At 38.1% G+C, this 14,416-nt stretch overlaps 1 protein-coding gene across 8 annotated transcripts in view; it reads left to right on the forward strand.

The window, feature by feature from the left end:
* Positions 1 to 11,645, forward strand: part of MYLIP (myosin regulatory light chain interacting protein) — an 85,347-nt gene extending 73,702 nt beyond the window's left edge. For 6 of the 8 annotated variants that reach the window (XM_073810379.1, XM_073810377.1, XM_073810378.1 and 3 more), the window contains one exon: positions 11,531 to 11,645. The gene's annotated coding sequence lies outside the window, so the exon portion shown is untranslated. Of the gene's footprint in view, positions 1 to 9,615; positions 9,957 to 11,530 lie in introns of all 8 variants that reach the window. The other 2 variants (XM_073810376.1, XM_033863862.2) reach the window with 2 other exon arrangements.
* Positions 11,646 to 14,416: the final 2,771 nt, after the last annotated feature.

Below are 14,416 nucleotides of genomic sequence, written 5' to 3' on the forward strand. Positions count from 1 at the left end.
GCTCACGGGCCCAGCTGCTCCACAGCACGTGGGATCTTCCCGGACCGGGGCATGAACCCGTGTCCCCTGCATCGGCAGGCGGACTCTCAACCACTGCGCCACCAGGGAAGCCCTAGGTTGATTATTAATTTGACTTTTGAGTAGCTGCTCATGTTCTTAGCCTTTTGGGCCTGGGCTTTTGATTTCGTTTATAGAATTTTTTAACAAATTAATTTAAAAAAACATTTTATTTTGAAATAATTTTAAACTTACAGACGAATTTTAAGAATGATATCAAGACCTTCCCTATACCCTTCACCCAAATTCGGCAGTTTTTACCAGTTTTTAACACGTGTCACATTTGAGTGCTGTGTGTGCATGCACTCTCTCTGCACACACACACACACACACACACACACACACACACACTAATTTTCTTTGAACCATTTGAGAGTACTCTGCAGACATCATGTCTCTGTACTCTTTACTAGTTCAGTGTGTATTGTCTAAGACCAAAGCAGTAATCAAATTCAGGAAATTTAATATTGATGTAATACTTTAATTTACAATATTATGCCAGTTTCACCAATTGTCCTAATAACATCCCTGCAAAGCAATTTTTGATACATTATCCAGTCCAACAACACATTGATATTCTTTAGTATAACTAACAAGTCCATATAATTTTGAAAACACTTTGTTGTCACGAATTTATTTTTAATGTGGGCTTTTCATAAAGTTTATTCAAAGATCAACAAATCCATTCCCCTTAAAGAGATCAGTCCAGTCTTGAAAGGACTAAGTTTGGAGAATAAGTTCCCTTACTTATACACCGAAGCATCAGGCAAAAAGTAAAAAATTTAGAGGGAAAGATTTGGAACTATCTGTTTGCTGTGTGCCAGCAGCCTAAGAGGTGAAGGAAAACAAAACTGTTTCTCACTTCTCTGTCAAAATCCTGGCATGCGGTGGACCCTCTGTTGTCACAATTAACTGCAGAATCTTGACTGATGAATGGGCATTTTTTAACCCGTGCTGACCATTTGAAATTTAAAATTAGCAATGTAATTCTATTTACTGGGCCACTGATTGAAGGGAAATTGCACTCAGCTGATGAATTTCCATGTGAAATGGGTCATGGCAGCAGATGGCCTTCCAAGAAGCAAAAAATAACTCTGGAGTTGGTTGCTCTTTCTTCTGGCTTCCGAAATTGAACCCTGCTGCCTGGGAATGTGACTGCTCAAACTACGTTAGGGGAATTTGGGGTGTCAGATCATCAAAGGGAACTGTGAGTTGTTAAAGAAAAATAATTTGATCTTAAATCACCATATATTGAAATCTGAGTATAAAACTAATGCTAGGTGTCAAATCATAATTAATGTTTATTAAGTACTCACTGTCACTGGTACTATTCTAACTACTGCACATGTATTGACTTGTTTAATCTGTAAACTATGAGTGAGGATTATGGTCTGCATTTAACAAATGAGAAAACAGATTTGGAGAGTAAATTGGTCAAGTTCAAAATAAATGTTTTTCTCTTTTGTCATATGAAACATTTAACTGAAGCCCCAGGAGATTTTTATCTATATTAAGCTCTAAAAGATCATATTCATACTGTGTTTTCTAAATACATTTCCCAGTTAAACAAAACAAAACAAAACCAGGGCACCTGGAAGAAATCATTCCAGGTCTGGTGCTAGAAATGTACAAGAAGAACCTGGTACATCTTGTCCTACCAAAACATCAGAAATCGATCAAAAGCTATGTGGATTGTGTCAAAAGGACTCAGGAGCATTGGGCAAAAGGGACAAATCTGAGCATCAATAAGTGTGATAATTAAAAAGGATTTAAACACATAGAATACGTTTATTTAAACACATAGAATATGTCTAAATGTAATGGTTCATAATAATAACAGAACAGTAACACACTGATAATTCTTTACCAGCTCAAGGGCACCAATGCACTATTTTGAAAACTTATCAGTAGAAAGAATCAAACTTCTTTTTCTTGCCCTTTCTACAGGAATTGTATCTCAATGTAACCAAGTATTTAACAAGAGGAAGTTTATTTTTACAGAAGTAATCTAGCTAATAAATGAAGAAGGGATGATAGAAAGAAACATCACTATTTGTAATGCCTAATGAATTAGTGTTTTTAGGCAATGATCAACTGTGGCTGATAACATCAAAAAAGGGACATTGTACGTCTCTCAGTGGAAGTATTCCACCCACCTATATAATAGTCTTGCCAAAGAAACCAAACCAGAATTTGTTTATCTTACAGGAAGTACAGAGGACAGAGGAACATGCTAAGAGACACCGTGGGGTTGTAATCTGGACTAGGGGAAACTCAGGACAAAGGGTCCAGTTTAAAAAAAAAAAAAAAAAACAAGAGCAGAAGTATAAAGAGGGAGAATCTTTTCATTAAAATAGGCTTAAATTATTAACCAGTGGTAATATATGGACCTTTTTGGATCTTATTTCAAACTATAAAAACAAAATACAACAAAAAAACTGAAGTTAGAACATTTACGGACAATCAGGAAAATAAGAACACTGATATTAGGCTTATAGTTGCAGTTTTCAGGATATGATGATATTAAAGTTATGTTTAAAAAAAAGAAAGCCCTTGTCTTTAGAGGTACATACCGAAATGTTTTCAGATGAAATCATATGTCTAGGATTTGCCTCAAAATAATCATGAGTGGTTGGGAAAATGGATGGTGGCACAAAGAAAAAAGATAACTAATGACAGTTGCTGAGTTAGGTGACATGTACTTGGAATTCATTATACTAGTCTCTCTAGTTTTGCATATGGTTGAAATACTCCATGGTAAAAGCATGTTTTTAAGGTAGCTTATACATCTAAAATTGAAAGTTTATTGTTTATTGGCTATATGATATAATGCAATGTTTCTTAAAGTACATTCTTTGGAACATTAGTTCTGAGGATGTTAATAGATGTCTTTCATATAACAGGTTCTGCTACTGGATTAGAAAATACCAAATTAAACAGGTTTCTTCACTACTCAGAATCTTAAAGATGTTGATATAATTCTCCAAGAGGATATAACATGTAAAGTTTCCCCCTACTTGGTCCATAGAATTTGTTTGTTTGTTTGTTTGTTTTGCGGTACGCGGGCCTCTCACTATCACGGCCTCTCCCGTTGCGGAGCACGGGCTCCGGACACTGAGGCTCAGCAGCCATGGCTCACAGGCCCAGTCGCTCCGCGGCATGTGGGATCTTCCTGGACCGGGGCACGAACCCGTGTCCCCTGCATCGGCAGGCGGGCTCTCAACCACTGCGCCACCAGGGAAGCCCCTAGAATTTTTTAATATCCTTTTATGGGCCTAGCGTTCCACAGAATGTATCTTAGTAAACACTGATGTGATGGACTGAGCCGCAGATGAGGAGTCCTCAGAACTTGATCCTTGTTCTGACTCTGATAAATTGGGTTATCTTAATGTCATCTTTCTGGCCTTCCTTGCCATCTAGCAAAAAGGAATATGAACAGGTCAGCAGTTTTTTGGGGTTTTTTTGGATGTTTTTGTTCATTGAAACTTTGTGCAAATGATTTTTTTTTTTTCTGAAGCTCAACATATAAAGTAGATCAAGGCAGATTAGAAGGTAGTTGAAGGAAGATTAAAATCCTAGAGGTCTTCCCACTGGCTTTTTCTCTCCCTCTCATTCCACCCCCCCACCCCCAGCAAAGGCTCTAAAGAGTCTCCAAGGAGAACAGTTTGGAGATTCTGAGTGAGTGGGTGTCTAATGTTTCTTATGTGTTGGGGGGAGGGGATCGCTGCTTATGCAAGATTCAGAGAAGTTTCTGAACTTTCAACAGTTGAGAAGGTGTTTCTCAGCAACACCTCAAAAAGTCAAGATGCTCCTCTTGGTGCGAGTAGGACTCTGGAAGTGAGCTGTTAGAAATGGACTGAGCACTGAAGTTCTGGAACAAACACTCAAGACGTGGGTCAAGTTTGGAATCGGAATAGGAATACAGCTTCTGGTTACAATGACAGTACTTGTGCTGGCAGTGTGCTTGTGGTCCCATTCCAGGCAATTTAAGGATCTCACATTCCAGCAGTGCATATAAGCAAAAAAAGCTTGCAGTACAGTGGCATGTTTCTCCTATCAATATCATCTTTGAAAGGAAAGATGGTGCCCCTGAGTGCTGTTCGGGGCTGTGAGAGTCGACCACTCCAAGGTTTGCCTCTCAAGCCGAGATGCATGCAAAGCTCAATTTCTCACCCTCCTCAGAGATTCCTCACTGTCCTGCCTTCAGGAATGACTAAAACAGTTTAATGAAAGCTTATGTCAAGTGTCATGTAATTGTATTTAAAATTGATATTGCCTTTCGTTCCTATTTCTGGGGTTTTGTAGGTCTATATCTGGGGTGTTTGGGAGTCATATGCCCACAGGAGGTGCAATGGACTTCCACAGCACCCAATCCAATCCTCATCCACAGCAACATGCCTAGGAATTGACCCAGCTCCAGACATCTGAGTTAATTCCAGCAAACCCATTTCCTATATTCAAGTCTGGGAGGGGTACAGGGTCCAGAGTTGGCAAGTGATCCAATTGGGCTTTATCAGACCACAGGGAAGGCCCTTTACTCCATGATGACGAAGAGCCTCCTTTTCCCCCAGTGGATGTGAATTATGAAGCTTGAGCCCCAAATACTGCTGACAGCCCTCCTCCCACAAGAGGGGCCCAGCTAGAGGGCGAAGCTAACGCTGGAACAGCATTAAGGACAGGGGGAGTAGCAAGGTCCTTGTTTACATTTTTGAACCGCTGAAGTCACCAATAACTAAGCCCACACAAGCACCTCTGAACTTCCTATTGAGTAAGATAAGAGATTTCCTTGTTGTTGAAACTATTGGAAACATCGTTATTTGTCAGATGGTGCCAAAAGCATCCTCCCAGTTAAAAAGTAGCAAAAGCTAGAGTGGAGTTTTTTGGTAAATTACTCTTCCTATGAAATACTCTTGAGTGAAGGAACGATATCCATAACCGTTCTGTGTGCCATCATATAGAATTAAAAGAATTTTTAATTTTTGTCCATCGATTCTAATTTACATTTCCCTGATTATTAGGGAGACTTAAATTCCTTTCCGTATGTGTATTAGCCAATTGGATGTCCCCTTCAGTGAACTGCTTAATTATATCCTTTGCCTATTTTTCGACTGGATAGTTTATCTTTTACATATTGATTTTTTTGAGTTATAAATACATTATTTATATAATTCTTGTTATTTACTTGTATTTCCTGGAAATACCTTCTCCCATTCTAAGTTTGTTTTGATCTTTGCTCTTGGTCTTTTACTGTGTAGAAATTTTAATTTTAATATACTTGAACTTATTTTTTCTCTATTGTTTGTGCTTATCTGATACATTGCTTAAAAATTATTTCATACTTATAGAACATAAAGATGTTCTCTTATTTTTTTAATAAAAATAAAATTTTCCGGGCTTCCCTGGTGGCACGGTGGTTGAGAGTCCGCCTGCGGGTTCATGCCCCGGTCCGGGAAGATCCCACATGCCGCGGAGAGGCTGGGCCCGTGAGCCATGGCCGCTGGGCCTGCGTGACTGGGGCCTGTGCTCTGCGACGGGAGAGGCCGCAGCAGTGAGAGGCCCGCGTACCGCAAAAAAAATAATAATAATAAAATAAATAAATAAATAAAATTTTCCTTGTTTACCATTAGATATTTACTGCACCAGGGATCTATTTTATATTTAATGTTGGATGGGGTCCTAAGTATTTTTTCTGTACAGATTGCCCGTTTTTCCAGAACGATTTATTGAATAGAAAGACTTTTTCCTCACTGATATGTAATGTTAACCCTGGCAAATACCATTTTCCACATAGGATCACCTTTGTTTCTAGGTCTCTAGTCTGTTTTATCGGACTATTTGTATATACCTATACCTGTATTACACAGTCATTGTTGAATAGCCATATACTAAACATCTGTATCTTGGTCCCTTACTTTTCTATACACATTTCAGTATCAGTTTGTCAAAACCATCCTGTTGGGATTTTGGTTGATATAGAGACTAATTTTAAGAGAATAGCTTTAAGACGTTTAGCCATATCATCCATGACGTGGTATAATTATTTCTCCATTATTAAAGGTTTACATACTTTGGTGAGGAGATAAAACCCTTCAGTAATCTATAACACTTTATCATGTATTCTAAAAGATAAAACAATCAAGTAACAAAAATACGCTTAATGTTTTACTCCCTTGAAGAGATGATCAATATCAAACTCTCCTTCATTATGTTGAACAAATACTCTCACTCTCTTTTTACAATGTATTTTTTTAAAATCTCTTTTCAAATGTAGTAGCTGTAAGATCTGAGGTATGTTAGTCCCTGGCTCTGGACTCATCTCTTCCTGGATGCAGATCTTTGGTAAAAGACAAACCTATATTTAAAATTTTGAATTCATGGGATGTTTTTCTCCATAGTTCCTTCAATAATGTTTTCTAATTTTTCTCCAAAACAGAATTTCTCATCTTTTATTGAGTTTGTTCCTTGGTTTCTGTTGCTGATATGGAAGATTTCCTATTTTCTATTATATTTTTAAGTTAGATATTGCTGGAGTATAGTAACATTCAATTTGTATGATCATTTTATATTAAAATTGTAGATATATACACAGTTTTCTTGAAAAAAAGTTGAACACGCCAACAGTGCTGGTGAGAATGTAAAGTGGTCTAGACGCTTTGGCAAATAGTCTGGCAGGTCCTCAGTCTTAAACACAGAGTTACCGTATGACCCAGTAAGTCCACTCCTAGGTATATAGTCAGGAAAAATGAAAACGAATGTGCACACAAGAGCTAGTATGAGAATGTCCATAGTGATATGATTAAAAGTACCCAGAAAAGTAGAAACAGCCCAAATGTTCATCAACTAATGAATGGATAAAAATGTGGTATATCCATATGATGGAATATTATTCAGCAAAGCAAAGGAATGAGGTACTGATACAGGACACAATATGTTTGAACTTTGAAAACACTATGCTAAGTGAAAGAAGCCATTCACAAACAGTGACATATTATATGTTTCCATTTATATGAAATGTCCAGAATAGGCAACTCCATAGAAACAGAATGGGCTGGGGGCGAGAGGCAGGAATGGGGAATGACTGCTAATGGGTATGGGATTTCTTTTGGGAGTGATGAAATATTTTACACTGATTGTTGTGACGGATGCACAGCCCTGTGAATATACTAAATATAATTGAATTGGACATTTCAGTGGGTGAATTGTATGGTGTGTGAATATCTCCATAAAGCTTTTTTATGCAATTTTTAAATTAATTTTTATTGGAGTATAAATTGCTTTACAATGTTGTGTTCGTTTCTGCTGTACAGCAAAGTGAATCAGCTATATGTATACATATATCCCCTCTTTTTTAGACTTCCTTCGCATTTAGATCACCACAGAGCACTGAGTAGAGTTCCCTGTGCTATACAGTAGGTTCTCATTAGTTATCTATTTTATACATAGTAGTGTATATATGTCAATCTCAATCTCCCAATTCATCCTATCCCCCCTTCTCCCCTTGGTATCTGTAAGTTTGTTCTCTACATCTGTGTCTCTATTCCTGCCCTGGAAATAAGTTCATCTGTACCATTTTTCTAGATTCCACGTGTAAGCAACATTATACGATATTTGTTTTTCTCTTTCTGACTTATTTCACTCTGTATGACAGTCTCTAGGTCTATCCACATCTATGCAAATGGCACTATTTTGTTCCTTTTTATGGCTGAGTAATATTCCATTGTATATATGTACCACATCTTCTTTATCCATTCATCTGTTGATGGACACTTAGGTTGCTTCCATGTCCTGGCTATTGTAAATAGAGCCGCAATGAACATTGTGGTACATGACTCTTTTTGAATTATGGTTTTCTCAGTGCATATGCCCAGTAGTGGGATTGCTGGGTCATACGGTAGTTCTAATTTTAGTTCTTTAAGGAACCTCCATACTGTTCTCCATAGTGGCTGTACAGGAATGGGGAATGACTGCTATTTACATTCCCACCAACTGTGTAAGAGGGTTCCCTTTTCTCCACACCCTCTCCAGCATTTATTGTTTGTAGACTTTCTGATGATGGCCATTCTGATAGTTGTGAGGTGATACCTCATTGTAGTTTTGATTTGCATTTCTCTAATAATTAGTGATGTTGAGCATCTTTTCATGTGTTTGTTGGCCATCTGTATGTCTTCTTTGGAGAAATGTCTATTTAGATCTTCCCCCCATTTTTCGATTGGGTTATTTGTGTTTTTGATATTGAGCTGCACGAGCTGTTTGTATATTTTGGAGATTAATCCCTTGTTTGTTGCTTTGTTTGCAAATATTTTCTCCCGTTCTGACGGTTATATAAAGTGTTTGGTTTTTTTTTTTAAGTTTAACCTGAAGAGTCTAGAGATAACTTCCATTTACAAGAAGTATGAGGGGATAAAGAAACATGTTAAATGATACCAGGAAGTAAACATGTAAATCCAGAATAGAAAATAATCTACAAGACAACTGACCCAGTTTCTTCAGGAAAGGAAAAGGGAGGGTAGAGTACTCTGGTTTGTAGGAGACCCAGGAGACAAAACAATCAAATGTGTTGTGTGACCTTGCTTGAATCCTGATTAGGCCAAAGCAAGTGTAAAAAGAGTTTTTTGAGATTATTGGGCAACTGTGGTTATGGACATGGAATTGGGTGATACAAAAAAAGTTATTGTAAATTTTGTTGTGATTGATAATGATATTGAGGTCTTTAAGGAAATATCTATATTTTTAGAGAGCTATATTGAAGTGTACAGGGGGTTAAGCTCTCCGGGATTTGTTTTGAAAATATTTTAGCAAATAAAGAAAGGGGAGAAAGAAACAGATAAACAAAAGGACAAAAGAATTTAATTTTTATTGTTCAATCTGAGTGATGGATATTCTATTCTTTCTCGTACATGATTGAAAATTTATCCTAAAAAAGATAGGAGGAGGAAGGAGAAGATAAATTATTTATATAAATTTGACATTGTATGTATTGAAGACATTTTTTAAAACAAGTTTTTCAGTACTTTTAATTTAATATATTTCTGAAGAGTTATTTAAGTTCTTGAGGCAGTTTTGTTGTTAATTCTAACAATGTACTTAGAAAGAAAGCACAATATATTTATAAATGTTGGACTATTGGAGTGGTATACTCTATAGGAAAGGTGTTTTAAGTTTGTGGAAGAAAACAAGTATTACAAAGTTCCCTAAAAAGTTATTAGAAAAATCAGTTAGACATACAAATAAAATGATAACATTTCTAAGGTACACTAGATTTTTAAAATTATGTTAATAATTGAATATTAATTCTTAAGGAACAACTAAACATGAATCATTATTTCTGCATACAAAAGCCATCCTTGAGGACACTAAAGAGTCACATCAATCGTACAGTTTAAAGAATAACAATAAGATAAACAACAGTGCACCCATCCTCCCTCAGATTTATATACTGCTGAATTGAATCTTCATAATTTTATTACTTTGGATGTATCTTTATACGTGTGAAATGTATGAAGGCCAAAAGAACAGTGGCTTAACCATGATAGGAATGTATTTTCTCTCTCCTAACAGTTTAAGCATTCCAGGTGGATCCAGAGGCTTCATGGTGTCAGAAACCAGAGTCCATCTCATCCTACCATCCTCAATTCATGGCTTCCATCCCACACTCTCAGATGGTGTATCCAGGTCTCATCATCACCTCCACATTCCAGCCAGCAAAATGAAGAATGAAATACACTCGGGGCTTCCCTGGTGGAGCAGTGGTTGGGAGTACGCCTGCCGATGCAGTGGACACAGGTTTGTGCCCCTGTCCGGGAGGATCCCACATGCCGCGGAGCGGCTGGGCCCGTGAGCCATGACCACTGAGCCTGCGCGACCAGAACCTGTGCTCCGCAGCGGGAGAGGCCACAACGGTGAGAGGCCCGTGTACCGCAAAAAAAAAAAAAATGAATGAAATACGCTCCTTTTGTTAAAATGGTATCACAAGCTGGTAAAAAAACATCACTTCCCCTCACATCCTCTCCTTATTTCCTTTCTTCTACTAACTTTAGGTTTACTCTGTTATTGTGTTCCTAGCCTCTAGAGTTAAATCTTATTTCTTTTCAGTCTTCCTTGGTTTTTAATTATGATATTTGTGTCTACCACTTAAATTGCATCCTCAGTCCTTAATATGCAGTAATTTCACTTTTTGTAAACTCCCAATATTTAAAAATTTTCAATGATAATTTTTGTTTAAATTAATATTTTTATTTCTAAAATTTTAATTAATTCTTTTTTATATCTTCCTGTTTTATTTATGCTTGGCTGATTTTTAGAAATATAATCTGTTCTACTTCATGGATATAATTTCCTTATCTCGCTGAGTATTCCAGGCATAACTATTTTTAGGTCTTTTTCGGAATGTCCTTTACAAGTTTATCCAGAATCAATTTATTTCTTGATTGTTAATTTTGGAAGCTGTTTTTGTCGTCATTCTGTTTTTTGTTTGCTTAGTGTTATATTCCTTGATATGTTTTGGAATTGGGATTTGTAGGATAATCTTGTCTTTGACTTTTTTTCCCAAATCATTCTTTCTATTCTGACCCCTCCCTGTCTACAGGGTTTGCAATTGCCTCTGTTATTACAGTCACCTCTATTCATTACAAAGTCTGAATGGACCTCTCTGGCCCTTTGATGATAACAGTGAAATCACAGATATAATGGAAGCTTTCCTCCGTTTCTGATTAAGAGGCTGTGTCTCTGTCCATCTACCTCCCCAGATATGCAGTATTTTATATATGGTTCCATCAAGCAGCATTTTTCAATATATATTTTTCTTGAGTCAGACTCCAGCAGTGAACCTATCCCAGCCTCTCAATTTATGGGAATCACTGTTAGCCCTATTCATTTTCCAGGAGCTGAATCTTTTTGCTACTCTTTATGCTTGCATTCCTACAGTGTAGTGGCCAATTACTTTACTTCCTGCTTATTGTTTTGTGTTTTTGTTCTGCCATTGGTCTATGGAGACATGTACCCCCATGGAGGTGTTTGGACCACAAGAATGTCTTACTATGTAGGCAGACATTTTTGTGTTTACTAAAATCTGTTTCTTCTATTTTTTTTTTTTTTGTTTTTCAGTACGTGGGCCTCTCACTGTTGTGGCCTCTCCCGTTGCGGAGCACAGGCTCCGGATGCACAGGCCCAGTGGCCATGGCTCATGGGCCCAGCTGCTCTGCGGCATGTGGGATCTTCCTGGACTGGGGCACGAACCTGTGTCCCCTGCATCGGCAGGTGGACTCTCAACCACTGCACCACCAGGGAAGCCCCTGTTTCTTCTATTTTCACAGCACAAAACTAGCCTACATTTATAACCTCCTTTGCAATTTGGCATGGCCATATGACTAAGTTATGGCTAAGGAATGTGGGCAGAAGTGATACATGACATTTCTAGACCTGTCTCAGAAAAAACCTCTGCCACATCATGTCCCACGCTCTCTGTTTCTCTTAGTCATCGGCTGGAAGTGAGGTACTCTTCAGAGATGGAAGAATTACAGAATTGAAGGAGCATGGGTCCCTGAGTCACTGCATGGAAGGCAGCCCCTGGACATCTGATTGAACTTTATGTGAGTGAGAAATAAACTCTTATTGTATTTTACCCCTGAGATTTCAGAGATTGTTAACAGTAGCTAGCAGTAATGACACACAATGTCTTTCTAATTTTGTTTTTATATTTACATGTTCTTTACTGTTTGCCTATTTTATATATTATTGCTATGTGTTTGGGGGCAAAGGGAGGTCTCAGGGAATAAATCTATAAGGCTATTTTGGCCAGATTTCTGACCAGACATTTTGAATAATCTCCACATAGCATTTTCTATTCCTGATCAAGACAATATCAGTTGCACAGAAATGTGAAATAATGCTGTCATTGAAAACTCATAGCAATATTTCTGTGAATTTTATCTCAACCACTACAGCAACACCCTGTACTTAGAGCAAAGCATGACTCTTAGGAGCCCTGGATTTATTTGCTGCTATTTTCGGAAGCATCCAGTAACAGACTCCTCAACACAGACCCATCAGTTTCAAACTGCTTAATTAGACGTGTTTTTGCCAAACCCCTTAAATATAGGCTATTGCTAGACCAGCGGCTAGCTCTGTGGCAAGACCCCAAGGTACAATTTGTCTAAAGACAGTCGGCACTCCCGATGCATCTTCAATCCACTTGTAGTTAACCAAGCCATCCCATAGCAGGAGAGAGCTGCCTTCTTTTATTAGGAATAGGAACGAAGGTCTGAGTCATCTCCACCACTCAAGGCAGGTTTTGCCTTGTGGCTTGACCATATGCCTGCTCTTCCTTTGACACACGGTGGATTCTCAAGAGCATACTAAATATGTCGCCTGAGATTTCTGTTTTGAGATGACAGCAGAAGTACATGCCTCTGCCTGTCAAGTCGGATTCTGTCACGGGGCATCTCCTGCTGGGGTCTTTTGAATTCAGACTTTCTCCTCCCAGCCGTCCTCTCACATGCTTGCTTCAAATTGTTGTCAGCATCATTGCATTGCGTCCGAAAAGCAATTTTGCAGATCATTTTACTCTGGGGTCCTCCCTTCCCTGGGTGCCGCTGAGATTAAGACAGAATAAACTCCCATGTAGTGTTACCACAAGAGGTTTCCCATAATCTTCTCTTTGCATTTTTTCTATGAGTTTACTTATTTTCATTTTTTGCACCTCTGTTTCCTTTGAGTTCCCCCACTGCATTCCCTTCCTAATTTTTTGGCAATCCTTCATTTCTTTATGTTGACTATAAAGAAAAAGTTTCTAAATCCTCCTTAAAGCTCATCTCCCATGGATGCAGCTGTAGAACCAATTTTGCTTCAGGAGACTAACCAGAGTAGAATAGCTTTAAGGAATCTGTGTTTTTGTGTTCATGTGGACTTTTCTGGGAGGAAAATCCATAAATTTTATTAGAATCTCAAAGTCAACTGGGACTAAAGAAGTTTAAGGACTATTATTATTGTCAAACTAGTTTTTTCCTGCAACATCCTAGCAGTGAGGGGTGGAGAAAGCTTTTAGGATCGGTTTTTCTAGTTTATAACACACCTTGTCTTCTGTCAACCTCACCAGTAAAAATAATAGATATTTGAACCCAAAGCCCTGAATGTTCTTAAACTTGATAACAACAGGAAGAAAATCAAGAGCAAGGTTAAAGACTTAAGACTGAAATATAATTCCTGTTCTGTTTCAATTGCAATAAAAACTTTCATTTTGAATTAAGTGGTGAGATTAGAGGAAAGGACAAGAGTGGCAGAGCAGGGAAGAACTCTTTGAAAAGCTCTGTGAATTATTTAAAAATCCTAATTACAAATTTAAAGTATAATTGCAATCATTTAATTAAATGTATCATAGAAATTAAAAAATATAAATGGTCACTAATAAAGGAAAGTGAGAGAGGTTAATGAAGAGATTACAATTCAAAGTAATGACACTAATCAATTCTTAGCCTTCAGTATATTAACATAAAAGAGCTAGTTCCTTCTAAGAAATCTTTATTAAAGGAAGGTATTTTTTAAGTCATATGATTCTTCTGCCGTTAATTTTATGAAAGGTCATCCCCCTTTCCTTCCCAATGGTTAATGCAACTTCTCCTGTGGAAATGACTATCTTCATTTTCCATTTCCATGACTTTCTTGGGGTTTGGCTTCACCAGATGTCCTCACAGATCTGTACTTTTGCTTCTGGCCTCTGGGCGTTTGTTCCTGACCCCCCTCAAGTCATCGTTACCAAATGTCTGATCAGTTGGTGTCTAAGAGCTTGATGGAGCTTGAATCCTACTGGTGACACATAAGCAGCTGTAGACCAAGTGTAGTCAGAGCTCAAATGTTTCTTCAGGGTCCATTGCCTTGCTTGACTCTCTGTAGTCAACATTCCTTACTGTGAGCCCAGCTGGCTGCTTTCTCTCCTCATCTTCACTTCATGAGCATTGCCTTCCAGAGCTTTCCCCAGCAAATCTGCTATGGAGTCCCAACAGCAGTAGGGGCTCAAGACACCACATACAGAGAACAGAGAAAGAAATCCCCCCAACAAGCCCCAGCTTCTATTGTAATGACGCAGTTTGCTCCCTGTTCCTGATCAAATCCTTTATAGGAATTGCTCATATACGGTAAAAATATTTTTAGTCTCTTTTCATTCTTTCTACTATTTGGCATCAGCTGAGTAACAGCATCCCCAAAAGTCAGAAAACCCTTAAAAAGGAGGAGAGGCCCAAGGCCAGTGAATCCATGAAATGGATAATCAGCCCCTGAATAATCAGGATCTGACTGTACCGTAAACAACCTCCTCCCCCCTTTCTGGGAGCCAAAGGCAAAGCACAGCCAAAAACTCTCTGGAGGA

Source organism: Tursiops truncatus, chromosome 10 (genome assembly GCF_011762595.2).
Source record: "Tursiops truncatus isolate mTurTru1 chromosome 10, mTurTru1.mat.Y, whole genome shotgun sequence".
Taxonomy (NCBI): Eukaryota; Metazoa; Chordata; class Mammalia; order Artiodactyla; family Delphinidae; genus Tursiops; species Tursiops truncatus.